Below are 19548 nucleotides of genomic sequence, written 5' to 3'. Positions count from 1 at the left end.
TACTACACAACTTGTTCTTTTAAACTCGTGTTGGGCCTCCAAGCGCAGAGTTTTGTAGGACAGTAGAAAATTTCCCTCAAGTGGATGACCTAAGGTTTATCAATCCATGAGAGGCGTAGGATGAAGATGGTCTCTCTCAAGCAACCCTGCAACCAAATAATAAAAAGTCTCTTGTGTCCCCAACACACCAAATACAATGGTAAATTGTGTAGGTGCACTAGTTCGGCGAAGAGATGGTGATACAAGTGTAGTAATGATAGTAGATATTGATTTTTGTAATTGTAACAATAAAAACGGCAAGGTAGAAATTGATAAAACAGAGCACAAACAGTATTGCAATGCTTGAAAATGAGGCCTAGGGTCCATACTTTCACTAGTGCAATCTCTCAACAATGCTAATATAATTGGATCATATAACCATCCCTCAATGTGCGATGAAGAATCACTCCAAAGTTCCTATCTAGCGGATAACATAAGAAGAAATTGTTTGTAGGGTATGAAACCACCTCAAAGCTATTCTTTATGATCAGTCTATCCTAGAGTTCGTACTAAAATAAAACCAAGCTATTCTTTCCGATCGATCTAACCAAGAGTTCATACTAAAATAACACCATATGATACACATCAACCAACTCTAATGTCACCTAGATACTCCAATGTCACCGCGAGTATCCATGAGTTGATTATATGATATGCATCAAATAATTTCAGATTCATAATACTCAATCCAACACAAATAACTTCAAAGACTGCCCCAAGATTTCTACCGGAGAAACAAATACGAGAACGTGCATCAAGCCCTATGCATATATTACCCCAATGTCACCTCGGGAATCCGCGAGTTGAGTGCCAAAATACATATCAAGTGAATCAATATGATACCCCATTGTCACCACGGGTATCCATAGCAAGACATACATCAAGTGTTCTCAAATACATAAAATATTCAATCCGATAAAACGAAATCTCAAAGTGAAAACTCAATTCACAACAAGATAGAGAGGAGAAAACACCGTATGATCCAATATATTAACAAAGCCCGCGATACATCAAGATTGTGACATCTCAAGAACACGAGAGAGAGAGAGAGAGATTAAACACATAGCTACTGGTACAAACCCTCAGCCCTGAGGGTGGACTACTCCTTCCTCATCATGGTGGCCGTCGGGATGATGAAGATGGCCACCGGTGATGATTTACCCCTCCAGCAGGGTGCCGGAATGTGGTCTAGATTGGTTTTTCGTGGCTATAGAGGCTTGCGGCGGCAGAACTTCTGATCTATTTGTAGGGTTATTTCTGATGGTTTCTCTATTTGTAGGATTTTTTGGCATTGGTTTCACGCTAAGATGGGCCTCAAGGTGAGCACAACCCACCATGCCTCGGGTTGGACTCCAGGCGCGCCCTAGTGGGTTGTGCCCTCCTCGTGACTCCTCTGGTCATCCCACGAAGCTTCGGGTGTCTCTTTGGTTCCAAATAAATCGTCAAAAAGTTTTAACTCATTTGGAGAACTTTCATTTCTGCACAAAAAACAACACCACGGTAGTTCTACTGAAAACAACATTGGTCCGGATTAGTTCCATGCAAATCATACCAAAACCATATACAATTGTTGTAAACATGGCATGTATACTTCATAAATTATAGATACGTTGGAGACGTATCAACACCCCCAAGCTTAATTCCTACTCGTCCTCGAGTAGGTAAATGATCAAAGAAATAATTTATGAAGTGTGAATGCTAGCATAGTGCATAACTTTGATCAATGATAATTTCAATCACTTTTCCTAGCATCATAACAACAAATCTTTCTCATAAAACTCATCATGATAAAGTAGTGACTGAAAACGGAATATTTATTGTTGAGAGCTACCTATCATATTCATCATATAATCTTTCTTTTGTAGCATGGACATTTGGACTTGAATGATTCAAAGCAATAGTCTATAATTTGACATGTGGACATCAACACTCAAGCATATCAACAAGCAACCATGTCTTTCAAAATATTAAAACTAAAGAAAGTTATCCCTAGCCCATTATGCTCAATCATTGATCCATTCATGAAACACACTCAAATATTAGCTACATCCAATGCACAAGTATGATCATAGTGCTCCCTAATTGGTGCTTTATAAGAGAAGATGGAGACTCAAATAAAAATTGCATGAAGTAAATAGATAGGGCCTTCACAGAGGGAATAAGAGATTTGTAGAGGTGCTAGAGCTCAAAGCTTAAATTTACAGATAAAAATATTTTGAGAGGCATACTTTTCCTGTCAACGAAAACGACTGAGTAATTCCCAACACTTTCCATGCTAGATATATCATAGGCGGTTCCCAAACATAAAAAAATTTATTCATTTTTTCCACCATACTTTCACACTCCACGGCTAGACATATCCACGGGTGCCGTCCATACCAACACTTTCCAAGGAATTTATTACTTGACAACATAAAGTAAATTTCTTTTTCATTTCGGGACCTGGCATCCCTATTACCGCCATACTCTCGTGCAATGACAAGTGAATAAACATTCATCTTGAGAATAACACATCTAGCATGGAAAATATTAGCCACCCCCTGTCGCTTCATGAGCGGTACAAGCACACAAAAAGGAAACTCATTTTGAAAATTAGAGATGGCACATACAAATTTACCTAGAACGACATGAATATACCACATATAGGTAGGTATGGTGGACTCATGTGACAAAACTGGGTTTAAGGATTTTGGTTGGACATGTAGTATTCCCACTTACTACAAATGGAGGCTAGCAAATAGATTGAGAAGCAACCTGATACGTCCATTTTGCATCATGCTTTTATATTGATATTTATTGCATTATGGGCTGTTATTACACATTATTCACAATACGTATGCCCATTCTCTCTTATTTTACAAGGTTTGCACGAAGAGGGAGAATGCCGGCAGCTGGAATTCTGGGCTGGAAAAGGAGCAAATATTAGAGACCTATTCCGCACAACTCCAAAAGTCCTGAAACTCCACGGAAGTCAGTTTTGGATTATATAAAAAATATTGGGCAAAGAAAGCACCAGAGGGGGGCCACCCACCATCCACGACGGTGGGGGCGTGCCCTACCCCCTAGGCGCGCCCCTGTCTTGTGGGTCCCCTGGCAGGCCTCCGGTGCCCATCTTTGGCTATATGAAGTATTTTTCCCTGGAAAAAATCATAAGCAAGTTTTCGGGATGAAACACCGCCGCCACAAGGCGGAACCTTGGCGAAACCAATCTAGGGCTCCAGTGGAGCTGTTCTGTGGGGAATCATCCCTCCGGGAGGGGGAACTCATCGTCATCACCATCGATCCTCTCATCAGGAGGGGGTCAATCTCCATCAACATATTCACCAACACCATCTCATCTCAAACCCTAGTTCATCTCTTGTATCCAATCTTTGTCCCATAACCTCAAATTGGTACCTGTGGGTTGCTAGTAGTGTTGATTACTCCTTGTAGTTGATGCTAGTTGGTTTACTTGGTGGAAGATCGTATGTTCAGATCCTTTATGCATATTAATACCCCTCTAATTATGAACATGAATATGATTTGTGAGTAGTTACGTTTGTTCCTGAGGACATGGGAGAAGTCTTGCTATAAGTAGTCATGTGAATTTGGTGTTCGTTCGATATTTTGATGAGATGTATGTTGTCTTTCCTCTAGTGGTGTCATGTGAACATCGACTACATGACACTTCACCATTGTTTGGGCCTAGGGGAAGGCATTGTGAAGTAATAAGTAGATGATGGGTTTCTAGAGTGACAGAAGCTTAAACCCTAGTTTATGCGTTGCTTCGTAAGGGGCTGATTTGGATCCATATGTTTCATGCTATGGTTAGGTTTACCTTAATACTTCTTTTGTAGTTGCAGATGCTTGCAAGAGGGGTTAATCATAAGTGGGATGCTTGTCCAATTAAGGGCAGTACCCAAGCACCGGTCCACCCACATATTAAATTATCAAAGTACCAAACGCGAATCATATGAGCGTGATGAAAACTAGCTTGACGATAATTCCCATGTGTCCTCGAGAGCATTTTCCTTTATATAAGTGTTTGTCTAGGCTTGTCCTTTGCTACAAAAAGGATTGGGCCATCTTGCTGCACCTTATTCATTTTTATTACTTGTTACCCGTTACAAATTACCTTATCACAAAACTATCTGTTACCGATAATTTCAGTGCTTGCAGAGAATACCTTACTGAAAACTACTTATCATTTCCTTCTGCTCCTCGTTGGGTTCGACACTCTTACTTATCGAAAGGACTAAGATAGATCCCCTATACTTGTGGATCATCAAGACTCTTTTCTGGCGCCATTGTTGGGGAGTGAAGCGCCTTTGGTAGGTGGAATTTGGTAAGGAAAAATTTATATAGTGTGCTGAAATTTACTATCACTTGTTACTATGGAACATAATCCTTTGAGGGGCTTGTTCGGGGTATCTTCACCCCGACCAGTAGAGCAAAGAGTTGCTCCTCAACCTACTAAACCTACTGAAAATGTTTACTTTGAAATTCCTTCGGGTATGATAGAGAAACTGTTGGCTAACCCTTTTACAGGAGATGGAACATTACATCCCGATTTGCAATTAATCTATGTGGATGAAGTTTGTGGATTATCTAAGCTTGCAGGTATGCCCGAGGATGTTATCAAGAAGAAGGTCTTCCCTTTATCTTTTAAGGGAAAGGCATTGACATGGTTTAGGCTATGTGATGATATTGGATCATGGAACTACAACCGATTGAAATTGGAATTTCATCAGAAGTTTTATCCTTTGCATCTGGTTCATTGTGATCGTAATTATATATATAATTTTTGGCCTCGCGAAGGAGAAAGCACCGCTCAAGCTTGGGGAGGCTTAAGTCAATGTTATATTCATGCCCCAATCATGAGCTCTCAAGAGAAATTATTATTCAAAATTTTTATGCTCGGCTTTCTCTCAATAATCGCTCCATGCTCGATACTTCTTATACTGGATCTTTTGTGATGAAGACTATTGAATTCAAATGGGATTTATTGGAAAGAATTAAACACAACTCTGAAGATTGGGAACTCGACGAAGGTAAGGAGTCAGGTATAACACCTAAGTTTGATTGTGTTAAATCTTTTATGGATACCGATGCTTTTCATGAATTTAGCACTAAATATGGACTTGACTCTGAGATAGTAGCTTCTTTCTGTGAATCATTTGCTACTCATGTTGATCTCCCTAAGGAGAAGTGGCTTAAATATCATCCTGCCATTGAAGTAAAAGTAGTTGAACCTATTAAAGTTGAAGAAAAGACTATCACTTACAATGTTGATCCTATTGTTCCTACCGCTTATATTGAGAAACCACCCTTCCCTACTAGAATAAAGGATCATGCTAAAACTTCAACTGTGGTTCGTAAGAGTAATACTAGAACACCTACACCCTCTGAGCAAATTAAAGTTGAACCTAGTATTGCTATGGTTAAAGATCTCTTGGTTGATAACATTGATGGGCATGTTATTTACTTCTGTGATGAAGCCGCTAGAATTGCTAGATCCGATACTAAAAATAAACATAGACCTGTTGTAGGCATGCATGTTATTTCTATTAAAATAGGAGATCATTGCTATCATGGCTTATGTGATATGGGTGTTAGTGCGAGTGCAATACCTCTTTCCTTATATGAAGAAATTATGCATGATATTGCACCTGCTGAGATAGAAGGTATTGATGTTACAATTAAGCTTGCCAATGGAGATAATATTTCACCGATTGGGAATGTTAGAGATGTTGAAGTCTTGTGTGGGGAAGTTAAATATCCTACTGATTTTCTTGTTCTTGCTTCCCCACAAGATGACTTTTGTCCCATTATATTTGGTAGACCCTTCTTGAATACTGTTAATGCTAAGATAGACTGCAAAAAGGACATTGTTTCCGTTGGTTTAGGGGATATGTGATACGTCTCCAACGTATCTATAATTTTTGATTGTTCCATGCTATATTATATCCCGTTTTGGACATTATTGGCCTTTATTATACACTTTTATATTATTTTTGGGACTAACCTATTAACCGGAGGCCCAACCCAGAATTGTTTTTTTGCCTATTTTAGGGTTTCGCAGAAAAAGAATATCAAACGGAGTCCAAAAGGAATGAAACCTTCGGGAACGTGATTTTTGGAACGAACATGATCCAGAGGACTTGGACCTTACGTCAAGCAATCAACCAGGAAGGCACGAGGTAGGGGGGCGCGCTTACCCCCCCCCCCCCAGGCGCGCCCTCCATGCTCATGGGGCCCATGTTGCTCCACCGACGTACTCATTCCTCCTATATATACCTACGTACCCCCAAACTACCAGATACGGAGCAAAAACCCTAATTCCGCCGCCGTAACTTTCTGTATCCACGAGATCCCATCTTGGGGCCTTTTTCGGAGCTCCGCCGAAGGGGATATCGATCATGGAGGGCTTCTATATCAACACCATAGCCTCTCCGATGAAGTGTGAGTGGTTTACTTCAGACCTACGGGTCCATAGTTAGTAGCTAGATGGCTTCTTCTCTCTTTTTGGATCTCAATACAAAGTTCTCCCCCTCTCTTGTGGAGATCTATTCGATGTAATCTTATTTTGTGGTGTGTTTGTTGAGACCGATGAATTGTGGGTTTATGTTCAAGTTTATCTATGAACAATATTGAATCTTCTTTGAAATCTTTTATGTATGATTGGTTATCTTTGCAAGTCTCTTCGAATTATCAGTTTGGTTTGGCCTACTAGATTGATCTTTCTTGCAATGGGAGAAGTGCTTAGCTTTGTGTTCAATCTTGCGGTGTCCTTTTCTAGTGACAGTAGGGGCAGCAAGGCACGTATTGTATTGTTGCCATCGAGGATAACAAGATGGGGTTTATATCATATTGCATGAGTTTATCCCTCTACATCATGTCATCTTGCTTAAAGCGTTACTCTGTTCTCTTCAACTTAATACTCTAGATGCATGCTGGATAGCGGTCGATGTGTGGAGTAATAGTAGTAGATGCAGGCAGGAGTCGGTCTACTTGTCTTGGACGTGATGCCTATATACATGATCATACCTAGATATTCTCATAACTATGCTCAATTCTGTCAATTGCTCAACAATAATTTGTTCACCCACCGTAATACTTATGCTCTCGAGAGGAGCCTCTAGTGAAACCTATAGCCCCCGGGTCTATTTTCCATCATATTAATCTTCCAATACTTAGTTATTTCCTTTGCCATTTATTTTACTTGCATCTTTATTTCTCTTTGTCATAACAATACCAAAAATATTAACTTATCATATCTATCAGATCTCACTCTTGTAGGTGACCGTGAAGGGCTTGACAACCCCTTTATCGCGTTGGTTGCGAGGAGTTTATTTGTTTGTGTAGGTGCGAGGGACTCGTGCGTGGCCTCCTACTGGATTGATACCTTGGTTCTCAAAAACTGAGGGAAATACTTACGCTGCTCTACTGCATCACCCTTTCCTCTTCAAGGGAAAACCAACGCAATGCTCAAGACGTAGCAATATGTCTCATGATTTTAATTTTGCTAAATTTTGTAGACAACCCCTGATAAAGAATTGCCTAGTGAAGATGAAATTATTGGTCTTACTTCTTTTGCCATGCCTCCAAATGATCCTTTAGAACAATATTTGCTAGACCATGAAAATGACATGTTTATGAATGAAAGAAGGGAAATAGATGAAGTATTGTTTAAACAAGGACCTATTTTGAAACACCATTTGCCTGTAGAAATTCTAGGGGATCCCCCTCCTCCCAAGGGCGATCCCGTGTTTGAGCTTAAACCATTGCCAGCTACTCTTAAATATGCTTATTTGGATGAAAAGAAGATATATCATGTTATTATTAGTGCTAACCTTTCAGAGCAAGAAGAAGAGAAATTATTGAAAACTCTTAAGAAGCACCATGCTGCTATTGGATATACTCTTGATGATCTTAAGGAGATTAGTCCGACTCTATGCCAGCACAAAATGAAATTGGAAAAAGATGCTAAACCGGTTGTTTATCACCAACGACGGTTAAATCCTAAGATGAAAGAAGTGGTAAGAAAAGAAATACTAAAGCTTCTGGAGACAGGTATAATTTATCCCGTTGCTGATAGTTAGTGGGTAAGTCCTATTCATTGTGTCCCTAGGAAGGGAGGTATTACTGTTGTTCCTAATGACAAGGATGAATTGATCCCACAAAGAATTGTTACAGGTTATAGAATGGTAATTGATTTTCGCAAATTAAATAAAGCTACTAAAAAGGATCATTACCCTTTACCTTTTATTGATAAAATGCTAGAAAGATTATCCAAACACACACATTTTTGCTTTCTAGATGGGTATTCTGGTTTCTATCAAATACCTGTGTCGAAAGAGGGTCAAGAAAAGACCACCTTTACTTGATCTTTTGGTACCTTTGCTTATAGACGTATGTCTTTTGGTTTATGTAATGCACCTGCTACCTTTCAAAGATGTATGTCTGCTATATTCTCTGACTTTTGTGAAAAGATTGTTGAGGTTTTCATGGATGATTTTTCCGTATATGGAACTTCTTTTGATGATTGCTTAAGCAACCTTGATTGAGTTTTGCAGAGATGTGAAGAAACTAATCTTGTCTTGAATTGGAAGAAGTGCCACTTTATGGTTAATGATGGTATTGTCTTGGGGCAGAAAATTTCTGAAAGAGGTATTGAAGTTGATAAAGCTAAAGTTGATGCTACTGAAAAGATGTCGTGTCCAACGGACATTAAAGGTATAAGAAGTTTCCTTGGTCATGCCGGGTTTTATAGGAGGTTTATTAAAGACTTCTCAAAAATTTCCAGGCCTCTGACTAATCTCTTACATAAAGATGTTCCTTTTGTCTTTGATGATGGTTGTGTCGAAGCATTTGAAATACTTAAGAAAGCCTTGATTTCTGCACCTATTGTTCAGCCTCCTGATTGGAATTTACCCTTTGAAATTATGTGTGATGCTAGTGATTATGCTGTAGGTGCTGTGTTAGGACAAAGAGTTGATAAGAAATTAAATGTTATCCAATATGCTAGTAAAACGCTAGACAGTGCCCAGAGAAATTAGGCTACTACTGAAAAGGAATTTTTAGCAGTTGTATTTGCTTGTGATAAGTTCAGACCTTATATTGTTGATTCTAAAGTAACTGTTCACACTGATCATGCTGCTATTGAATATCTTATGGAAAAGAAAGATGCTAAACCTAGACTTATTAGGTGGGTTCTCCTACTACAAGAATTTGATTTGCATATTATTGATAGAAAGGGAGCTCAGAACCCCGTTGCAGACAACTTGTCTAGGTTAGAGAATGTTCATGATGACCCGCTACCTATAGATGATAGCTTTCCTGATGAACAATTAGCTGTCATAAATGCTTCTCGTAATGCTCCATGGTATGCTGATTATGCTAATTACATTGTTGCTAAATTTATACCACCTAGTTTCACATACCAGCAAAAGAAAAGGTTTTTCTATGATTTAAGACATTACGTTTGGGATGACCCACACCTTTATAAAGAAGGAGTAGATGGTGTTATGAGACGTTGTGTACCTGAGCATGAACATGAACAGATCTTACACAAGTGTCACTCCGAGGCTTATGGAGGACACCACGCTGGAGATAGAACTGCACATAAGGTATTGCAATCCGGTTTTTATTGGCCTACTCTCTTCAAGGATGCCCGTAAGTTTGTCTTGTCTTGTGACGAATGTCAAAGAATTGGTAATATTAGTAGACGTCAAGAAATGCCTATGAATTATTCACTTGTTATTGAACCATATGATGTTTGGGGCTTTGATTATATGGGACCGTTTCCTTCCTCTAATGGGTATACACATATTTTAGTTGATGTTGATTACGTTACTAAGTGGGTAGAAGCTATTCCAACTAGTAGTGCTAATCATAACACCTCTATTAAGATGCTTAAAGAAGTTATTTTTCTGAGGTTTGGAGTCTGTAGATACTTAATGACTAATGGTGGTTCACATTTTATTCATGGTGCTTTTCGTAAAATGCTTGCTAAGTATGATGTTAATCATAGAATTGCATCTCCATATCATCCACAGTCTAGTGGTCAAGTAGAACTGAGTAATAGAGAGCTTAAATTAATTTTGCAAAAGATTGTTAATAGATCTAGAAAGAATTGGTCCAGGAAACTTGATGATGCATTATGGGCCTATAGAACTGCATATAAAAATCCTATGGGTATGTCTCCATATAAAATGGTTCATGGAAAAGCATGTCACTTACCTCTCGAACTAGAACATAAGGCATATTGGGCCATTAAAGAGCTCAATTATGATTTCAAACTTGCCGGTGAGAAGAGACTATTTGACATTAGCTCACTTGATGAGTGGAGAACCCAGACCTATGAAAATGCCAAACTGTCTAAAGAAAAAGTTAAAAGATGGCATGACAAAAGGATACGAAAACATGAGTTTAATGTAGGTGATTATGTATTGTTATACAACTCTCATTTATGATTTTTTGCAGGAAAACTCCTATCTAAATGGGAAGGTCCTTACGTTATCGAGGAGGTCCATCGTTTCGGTGCCATAAAAATCAACAATTTCGAAGGCACAAATCCGAGGGTGGTGAACGGTCAAAGAATCAAACATTATATCTCAGGTAATCTTATAAATGTTGAAACTAATGTTATTGAAACTGTAACCCCGAAGGAGTATATAAGGGACACCTTCCAGAATGTTTCAGCCTCCTAAAAGGAATAGGTGTGTGGTGCGGTAAGTAAACCGACTCCAAAACAGTTCTAATAGCATTTTTTTCTCCGTTTTGGAATATTTAAGAAAACAGGAAGATAAGAAGCAGTCTGGAAAGGACACGAGGCGTCCACGAGGGTGGAGGGCGTGCCCCCTACCTCGTGGGCACCTCGTGTGCCCTCCTGACTCTGATTTCTTGCACGATACTTCTTTTGGTCTGTAAAAATTCATTATATAATGTCTCGAAGGTTTTGACCACCGTACCACACAAATATACTCTATTTTTGTTTCGAGCTATTTCCGCTGCAGATTTAGATCGATATGTCTTCTCAAGAGTCAATTGGGAGAGCCGGGTGTCCCAGCCGAAACCGGGACTAGGAGAAAACAGTGGTGCTGACCACTTTGGGCCATCAACGGAGGAAGGGATGGAGACCGACTTGAAAAGGATAGATGCCATGGAAGAGGATCAAGAAGTTACTTCTCATTCCACAATGGTGGAACTACAGAGCTCAGCTATTCCAAACTCGGTCATCCCTTCCAATGTTAGATTTCTTTCTTATGAAAATATGAAAAAGAGTGTTACTTGTTCTCCCGCAGCTATGCGACATCCATGGGTGGAGGGAGCTCTAGCCGTCACGGGCAAGCTCCGTAAGGAAATAATGGACCTCAAGCAGCAAGTTAATAAACTCGAGGAAGAGAATCGTATCCCGAGGGGCATCATCGCCAAGAATATCACATCACCACCTCCGAAGAAGAGACATAAATACATGGGTATGGGCACTCCCCTTGGCAACTGCCAAGCTTGGGGGAGTGCCCTGGTATCGTATCACCATCACACTTTTATCTTTATCATTTTTCTTAGTTCGATCCTTTTGGTAATATCTTGATCTAGTAGAATAAAGTTTTAGCATGATCTAGTTTGAAGTTTTTGTTTATGATCCTTCTATGTAATCGAGTCCGTGAGCTATATATAATAAAGATTAGTGTTGAGTCAAGGGCTTGGTTATCTTGCTATGATCTTCAGAAAAAAGAGAAAGAATAAAAATAAATAAAGAGATCATACTGATCTTATGGAGAATAATGACTTCACATATAAAGAGTATGATGAATAAAAGTTGTTGAGAGTTGACAAACATAGTTTTGGTCATCATTGCAATTAATAGGAAGTAATAAAGAAAGATGGGGTTTCACATATAAATATACTATCTTGGACATCTTTTATGATTGTGAGCACTCATTAAAATATGACATGCTAAAAAGTTGATGTTGGACAAGGAAGACAACGTAATGGGTTATGTTTTCTTACATCCAAAATAAATTATATTGTCATGGATCATCCAACATGTTGAGCTTGCCTTTCCCCCTCATGCTAGCCAAATTCTTTGCACCAAGTAGAGATACTACTTGTGCTTCCAAATATCCTTAAAGCCAGTTTTGCCATGAGAGTCCACCATATCTACCTATGGATTGAGTAAGATCCTTCAAGTAAGTTGTCATTGTTGCAAGCAATAAAAATTGCTCTCTAAATATGTATGATTTATTAGTGTGGAGAAAATAAGCTTTATACGATCTTGTAATGTGGAAGAAATAAAATCGATACACTACATAATAAAGGTCCATATCTGTCGGTGTACTAGAATAGGGGTACCCTAGTACCCCGAACTTGTGCACGGGCAGTTGCAGCACCCCGCGACAAAGGCTTGCCGGGCGAACGCCAAGATCCCCCAAGGTTCCCTTGGAGCCATCCAAGAACAAAGTATTTAAGCTAAGGAGACAAGACCCCGGCAAGAGGAGCTTGCCGGGAAGGCCAACCAAGGCGCTCCAAGGAACTTGCCGCGGCGCGCCACGCACTCCGGCAAGGCAACAAGGCCCCGGCAAGAGGAGCTTGCCGGGAAGACTAAATAAGGTACCCCGAGGCCCGGTGAGCGACGAGCTTCTGGACCCGGCGAGATAACGACAGCGGCAAAGCGCTTGCCGCGGCAGGCGGCCACTCTGCGCCCACGCTCCAGCGCATCCACCAACGTGTCACTCTGGGGGCCTCTCCGGGCGCGCGTGGCGGGAGGCTGTGCAGCCAGCGGTGCGCAGTGGCATGCGAAGCTGACAAGATCGCCATCATGGCGAACGCTGGCGCCCCTAACGGTCCTTTTCTGCACTGTTCAGGCGACTCAGACGGGCATTTAATGCCCTTGTCCCCTGCCGTCAGGGTTAGGTAGGGTGCACTGTACAAGCAACTGTATCAACTACCTCGCTTTTTACGTTTTTACCCTCCTCTGCATTGCCACCTGTCGGTGACCCCTTTAGCGTATAAAAGGAGGCCCATGCGCAACGTAGAGGGGGTTCGGACGGTTTGCTTCGATTCATTCGTAGCCCAGAAAACATCACACTCTCTCGCTCGAGAGCAAGAACACCAGATAATACAACCAGACAAGCAGTAGTAGGAGTGTTATCTCTCCGGAGAGCTCCGAAGCTGGGTAAACCGCTCGTGTGCCTCGCCTCGGTCTGCTCTTCGTGTGACCTCCGCCCCCCGCCGAACCGAAAGGAGCCCGGTCCGCCGGCCCCATAGGTGTTCGTGGATCAGTTTCCCCGACAATATCACAAGTGGCAATATAAAATGAAGTTCTTTTGCATTAAGATTTCGTGCATCCAACCATAAAAACACATGACAACCTCTGCTTCCCTTTGCGAAGGGCCTATCTTTTATTTCTGTCTTGTACCTTATACAAGAGTCATGGTGATCTTCACCTTTCCTTTTTACATTTTATCCTTTGGCAAGCACTATGTGTTGGAAAGATCCTGATATATATAGCTAATTGGATGTGGGTTTTCATAAACTATTATTGTTGACATTACCCTGGAGGTAAAAAGTTGGGAGGCAAAACTATAAGCCCCTATCTTTCTCTATGTCCGATTAAAGCTTTGTACTCATAAGTACTGCGTGAGTGTTAGCAATTGTGAAAGACTAAATGATAGTTGAGTATGTGGAGTTGCTGAAAAGCTCTTATATTGACTCTTTCCGATGTTATGATAAATTGCAATTGCTTCAATGACTGAGATTATAGTTTGTTAGTTTTCAATGAAGTTTCTGATTCATACTTGAAATTTTGAATGAATTGTTACTTTAGCATAAGAAATCATATGAATATATATATATATATGTGTGTGTGTGTGTGTGTGTGTGTGTGTGTTGCTGTTCTAAGAATGATCATGATGCCCTCATGTCTGTATTTTATTTTATCGACACCTCTATCTCTAAACATGAGGACATATTTTTCATTATCGGCTTCCGCTTGAGGACAAGCGAAGTCTAAGCTTGGGGGAGTTGATACGTCCATTTTGCATAATGCTTTTATATCAATATTTATTGCATTATGGGCTATTATTACACATTATGTCACAATACTTATGCCTATTCTCTCTTATTTTACAAGGTTTGCACGAAGAGGGAGAATGCCGGCAGTTGGAATTCTGGGCTGGAAAAGGAGCAAATATTAGAGACCTATTGTGCACAACTCCAAAAGTCCTGAAACTCCACGGAAGTCAGTTTTGGATTATATAAAAAATATTGGGCGAAGAAAGCACCGGAGGGGGCCACCCACCATCCACGAGGGTGGGGAGCGCGCCCTACCCCCCTAGGCGCGCCCGCTATCTCGTGGGCCCCCTGGCAGGCCTCCGATGCCCATCCTTGGCTCTGTGAAGTCTTTCACCCTAGAAAAAATCATAAGCAAGGTTTCAGGACGAAACACCACCGCCATGAGGCGGAACCTTGGCGGAACAAATCTAGGGCTCCGGCGGAGCTGTTCTGTGGGGAATCATCCCTCCGGGAGGGGGAAATCATCGTCATCACCATCGATCCTCTCATCGGGAGGGGTTCAATCTCCATCAACATCTTCACCAGCACCATCTCATCTCAAACCCTAGTTCATCTCTTGTATCCAATCTTTGTCCCAAAACCTCAGATTGGTACCTGTGGGTTGCTAGTAGTGTTGATTACTCCTTGTAGTTGATGCTAGTTGGTTTACTTGGTGGAAGATAATATGTTTAGATCCTTTATGCATATTAATACCCCTCTGATTATGAACATGAATATGATTTGTGAGTAGTTACGTTTGTTCCTAAGGACATGGGAGAAGTCTTGCTATAAGTAGTCATGTGAATTTGGTATTCGTTCGATATTTTGATGAGATGTATGTTGTCTTTCCTCTAGTGGTGTCATGTGAACGTAGACTATATGACACTTCACCATTGTTTGGGCCTAGGGGAAGGCATTGGGAAGTAATGAGTAGATGATGGGTTGCTAGAGTGACAGAACCTTAAACCCTAGTTCATGTGTTGCTTCGTAAGGGGCTGATTTGGATCCATATGTTTCATACTATGGTTAGGTTTCCCTTAATACTTCTTTTGTTGTTGCAGATGCTTTCAAGAGGGGTTAATCATAAGTGGGATGCTTGTCCAAGTAAGGGCAGTACCCAAGCACCGGTACACCCACATATCAAATTATCAAAGTAATGAACGTGAATCATATGAGCGTGATGAAAACTAGCTTGATGATATTTCCCATGTGTCCTCGGGAGCGTTTTCCTTTATATAAGAGTTTCTCCAGGCTTGTCCTTTGCTACAAAAAGGATTGGGACATCTTGTTGCACCTTATTCACTTTTATTACTTGTTACCCATTACAAATTACCTTATCACAAAACTATCTGTTACCGATAATTTCAATGCTTACAGAGAATACCTTACTGAAAACTGCTTATCATTTCCTTCCGCTCCTCGTTGGGTTCGACACTCTTACTTATGGAAAGGACTATGATAGATCCCCTATACTTGTGGGTCATCACAACCGACCAAGAAACGGAAATTCACATAAATGAGCATTGAGCATAACTGACACCAAATAATGCACCACAAGTAGGATGTAATTTCATTGCATAACTATTGACTTTCGTGTTTGCATAGGGAATCAGAGTCCTTAACACCAATATTCTTACTAAAGCACAATTACTCACCAGCATAACTCACACATTACTATCTTCATATCTCAAAACTATTGCAAGGAATCAAATTTATCACATCCAATGATCTACATGCAAGTTTTTATTATATCCTTCTTGAACATCCATTACTTTGGGACTAAATTTATATATTACCATTCCTACTAACAAGCTCTCAAATAAATTTAAGTGAAGCATGAGATCATAAGTATTTCTTCAAAATTTTCAACTCTCAAAATAATCTAAGTGAAGCATGAGAGTAAATGAGTAGTTAAGTAAATAGGTCGCTATGTGAGGACTCTCTCTTATTTAGAAACTTTCAGATCTAAGTATTTTATTAAAATAGAAAGAAAAACAAAAACTAAATGTCATTCCAAGAATATCACACATCATGTGAAGAAGCAAAAACTTAGGCTCAACCAAGACTAACCGATAATTGTTGATGAAGAATATCCTGAAGTACCTAGACTATTGTAACTAGACTATTGTAACACCCTCGATGCGACTATAGCTCCCACGTGTCGAGGCACGACTTAGAGACATAATCGCATTGAAGGCATATGTCACAAGTTAGGCAATCTTCACAACATCCCATGTAATATAAATAATAAAGGGGAGATAACATAGTTGGCTTACACTCGCCACGTCAATGAAGTACATAAATAACATTACATCATCCAAACACTCATGGCCCGACTACGGCGCCAAAATAAAAGAGAACCCAACATGCGACAACGGTCCCGTTCACCCCCAACTGGGCACCACTACTGATCACCGGGAAAGGAAACATAGTAACGTTGAGAGTCCTCGTCGAACTCCCACTTGAGCTCATACGCGTCTCCTGGAGCGGAATCATCAGGCCCTGCATCTGGTGTAATAGTAATCTGTGAGCCGCAGGGACTCAGCAATCTCGCACCCTCGCGATCAAGACTATTTAAGCTTGTAGGTAAGGCAAGGTAAATATAGGTGGAGTTGCAGCGAGCGACTAGCAAATATGGTGGCTAACTTATTCGCAAAAGAAAGCGAGAAGAGGAGGCAAAGCATGAGCGAGAAACTAGAGAACAACCTGCGCAAACATTACTCCAACACCGTGTCCACTTCCCGGACTCCGCCGAGAAGAGGCCATCACGGTAACACACTCAGTTGATTCATTTTAATTAATTAAGGTTCAAGTTATCTACAACCGGACATTAACAAATTCCCATCTGCCCATAACCGCGGGCACGGCTTTCGAAAGTTCAATCCCTGCAGGGGAGTCCCAACTTAGCCCATGACAAGCTCTCATGGTCAACGAAGGAATAGACCTCCTCCCAAGACGGTCTGATCAGACTCGGTATCTCGGTAATTCAAGACAACTCCGACAATGGTAAAACAAGTCCAGCAACACCGCCCGTTGTGCCGACAAATCCTGATAGGAGCTGCACATATCTCGTTCTCAGGGCACACCGGATAAGCTAAGCGTACGGGAACAAACGTAACCCAAGTTGCCAAGGGACGGCCCCGCACGGTGCTCTAGGTTGGGCCAACACTCAGAGGAGCACTGGCCCGGGGGGGTTAAAATAAGATGACCCTTGAGTCCGCGAAACCCAAGGGAAAAGGCTAGGTGGCAAATGGTAAAACCAAGGTTGGGCATTGCTGGAGGAGTTTTATTCAAGGCGGACTATCAAGGGGTTCCCATTATAACCCAACCGCGTAAGGAACGCAAAATCCGGGAACATAACACTGATATGACGGAAACTAGGGCGGCAAGAGTGGAACAAAACACTAGGCGAGAGGCCAAGCCTTCCACCCTTTACCAAGTACATAGATGCATTAAGATAACAAAGTAATATAATGATATCCCAACAAGTAATTAAATGTTCCCACAAGGAACGGCCTCCAATCTTCACCTGCAACTAGCAACGCTATAAGAGGGGCTGAGCAAAGCAGTAACATAGCCAATCAACGGTTTGCTAGGACATTGGTGGGTTAGAGGTTTGACATGGCAATTTGGGAGGCTTGCAAGCAAGTGGTAGGCATCGTAGCAATGGCATAGCAAAAGAGCGAGCAAACTAGCATAGCAAAGATAGTAGTGATTTCGAGGGTATGATCATCTTGCCTGCACAGTTGTCAGAGTTGACTGGATCCTCGAAAGCAAACTCAACGGGCTCCTTGTTAGTGAACTCGTCTCCCGGCTCTACCCAAACAAGACAAACAAGCAACAAGGATACAATCAACCACGTGCAACTCAAACAACACGATGCAAAGATGATATGCTATGCGGAATGCGATGCGGGATGCAAAATGCAAGATATGACAGGAAATGCATGAACCTGGCCTCAACTTGGAAAACCAAGTGTGCCACTGGAAAGATGAGATGAAATCTCTTGAAAACTATATAAAGAACGCCGGAATCGGAGTTACGGTTTGGAAATGGCAAGCGAAACAAAAATGACTCCGGTCTGCGATTTACAGCAAGTAGGCATCTAAATGCAATGAGATGAACCTGCTACAGCACCCAAACATGACAATAAAATACATGGCAGGGATGCTTACAAGATGCTTAACAAAAGTCTAGCACTGAGCTACGGCCAATTCATCCATTAATAGGTTCAAACAAACATGGCAAAAATGCAAATGGCAAACATATCTCAGACTTAATGAAATTAACACTTGTCTGGAATTTCAGATCGGGTAGCCCTCTTCGGAGCAACAAAACCACATGCTACAGGATCTGAACATGGCAAAGTAAAGCATTGCATGGAGCTACTCAAAGAGCTTAACAAAAGTCCCTTAGTGACCTTGAGCCAAAAGGGATCAGAAAATACAATTGCAAGCATGTGAATATAGCAAAAACATAATCAGTTTTCATACTTAGTGAAAACTGGCACATGCTGAAATATAACTCAAGTAGGCATGTTTACGAGCTCGATGCACTCACTACAGAGTAAGTCATGGCAAGACAGGCATACACCCATCAAGAAGGCACAAAATGCAAGCTAGACATGGCAAGAACAATAGCATAGCATGCACGGATCAACTACAACATCACCGGCAAAATTGCAAACAAGTTGACAATCTGCCCAGATTCACAAAGTAGAAAAAGTAGAGCTCGATTGACTCAAGCTAGGGTGCTCCATAAATGCAAACAAGGACATGGATGGATAGAGCACTACAATATTAACAAAACTCCCTTACTGATCATCCTCAAAAGAGGCACGGATCACTAGGAAACAACAAGAACATATGGCATCATGAGATAAACAGCTCCAGGACTTAGTGAAATCACTAAGTCCCTGAAAACAGAATTAGCAAGTGCATCACTTTGTAAGCTTGCACTAGTCACCACACAAATCCTAAAAATACATGGGTTGCACCTATGGAGAGATGACAAAACCCTTAACAAAACACATGTAGAACTCACGGGCATAGCATGCACACATTAATCATGGCAAAAATGACAAATGTCTAAATGGAGTAGCAGATCTGACGAATATCTCAAGTAGCCCTCTTCTAACAGCATTTCGGGCGTCAAGATGAACTCAAATGAAAATGATGCAATGGAATGAAATGATGTACTCTTTGAGACGAACAATTTGATATGTTATATGCATGAATCGGAGCTACGGATGCGGAGATATAGCATAATGAATAAGGGCACATGAGCTAGGGTTTCGGAAGAAAAAGTCAACCGTCTCAGATCCAGATCCGGATCTCGCCAGAGCACTGTAGTAGTTCGACGGAAATACTGTTCACCGGAGAAGCTCGTGGCGGCCGGAGCTCGCCGGAGAAGAGGACGGGCATGGGGCGGCGGTGGCCGGGGCGGCGAGCGCCGGCGTCGAGGAGGCGGCGG

This window comes from Triticum aestivum, chromosome 2A (genome assembly GCF_018294505.1).
Source record: "Triticum aestivum cultivar Chinese Spring chromosome 2A, IWGSC CS RefSeq v2.1, whole genome shotgun sequence".
Taxonomy (NCBI): domain Eukaryota; kingdom Viridiplantae; phylum Streptophyta; class Magnoliopsida; order Poales; family Poaceae; genus Triticum; species Triticum aestivum.
This window is presented reverse-complemented; position numbering follows the sequence as displayed.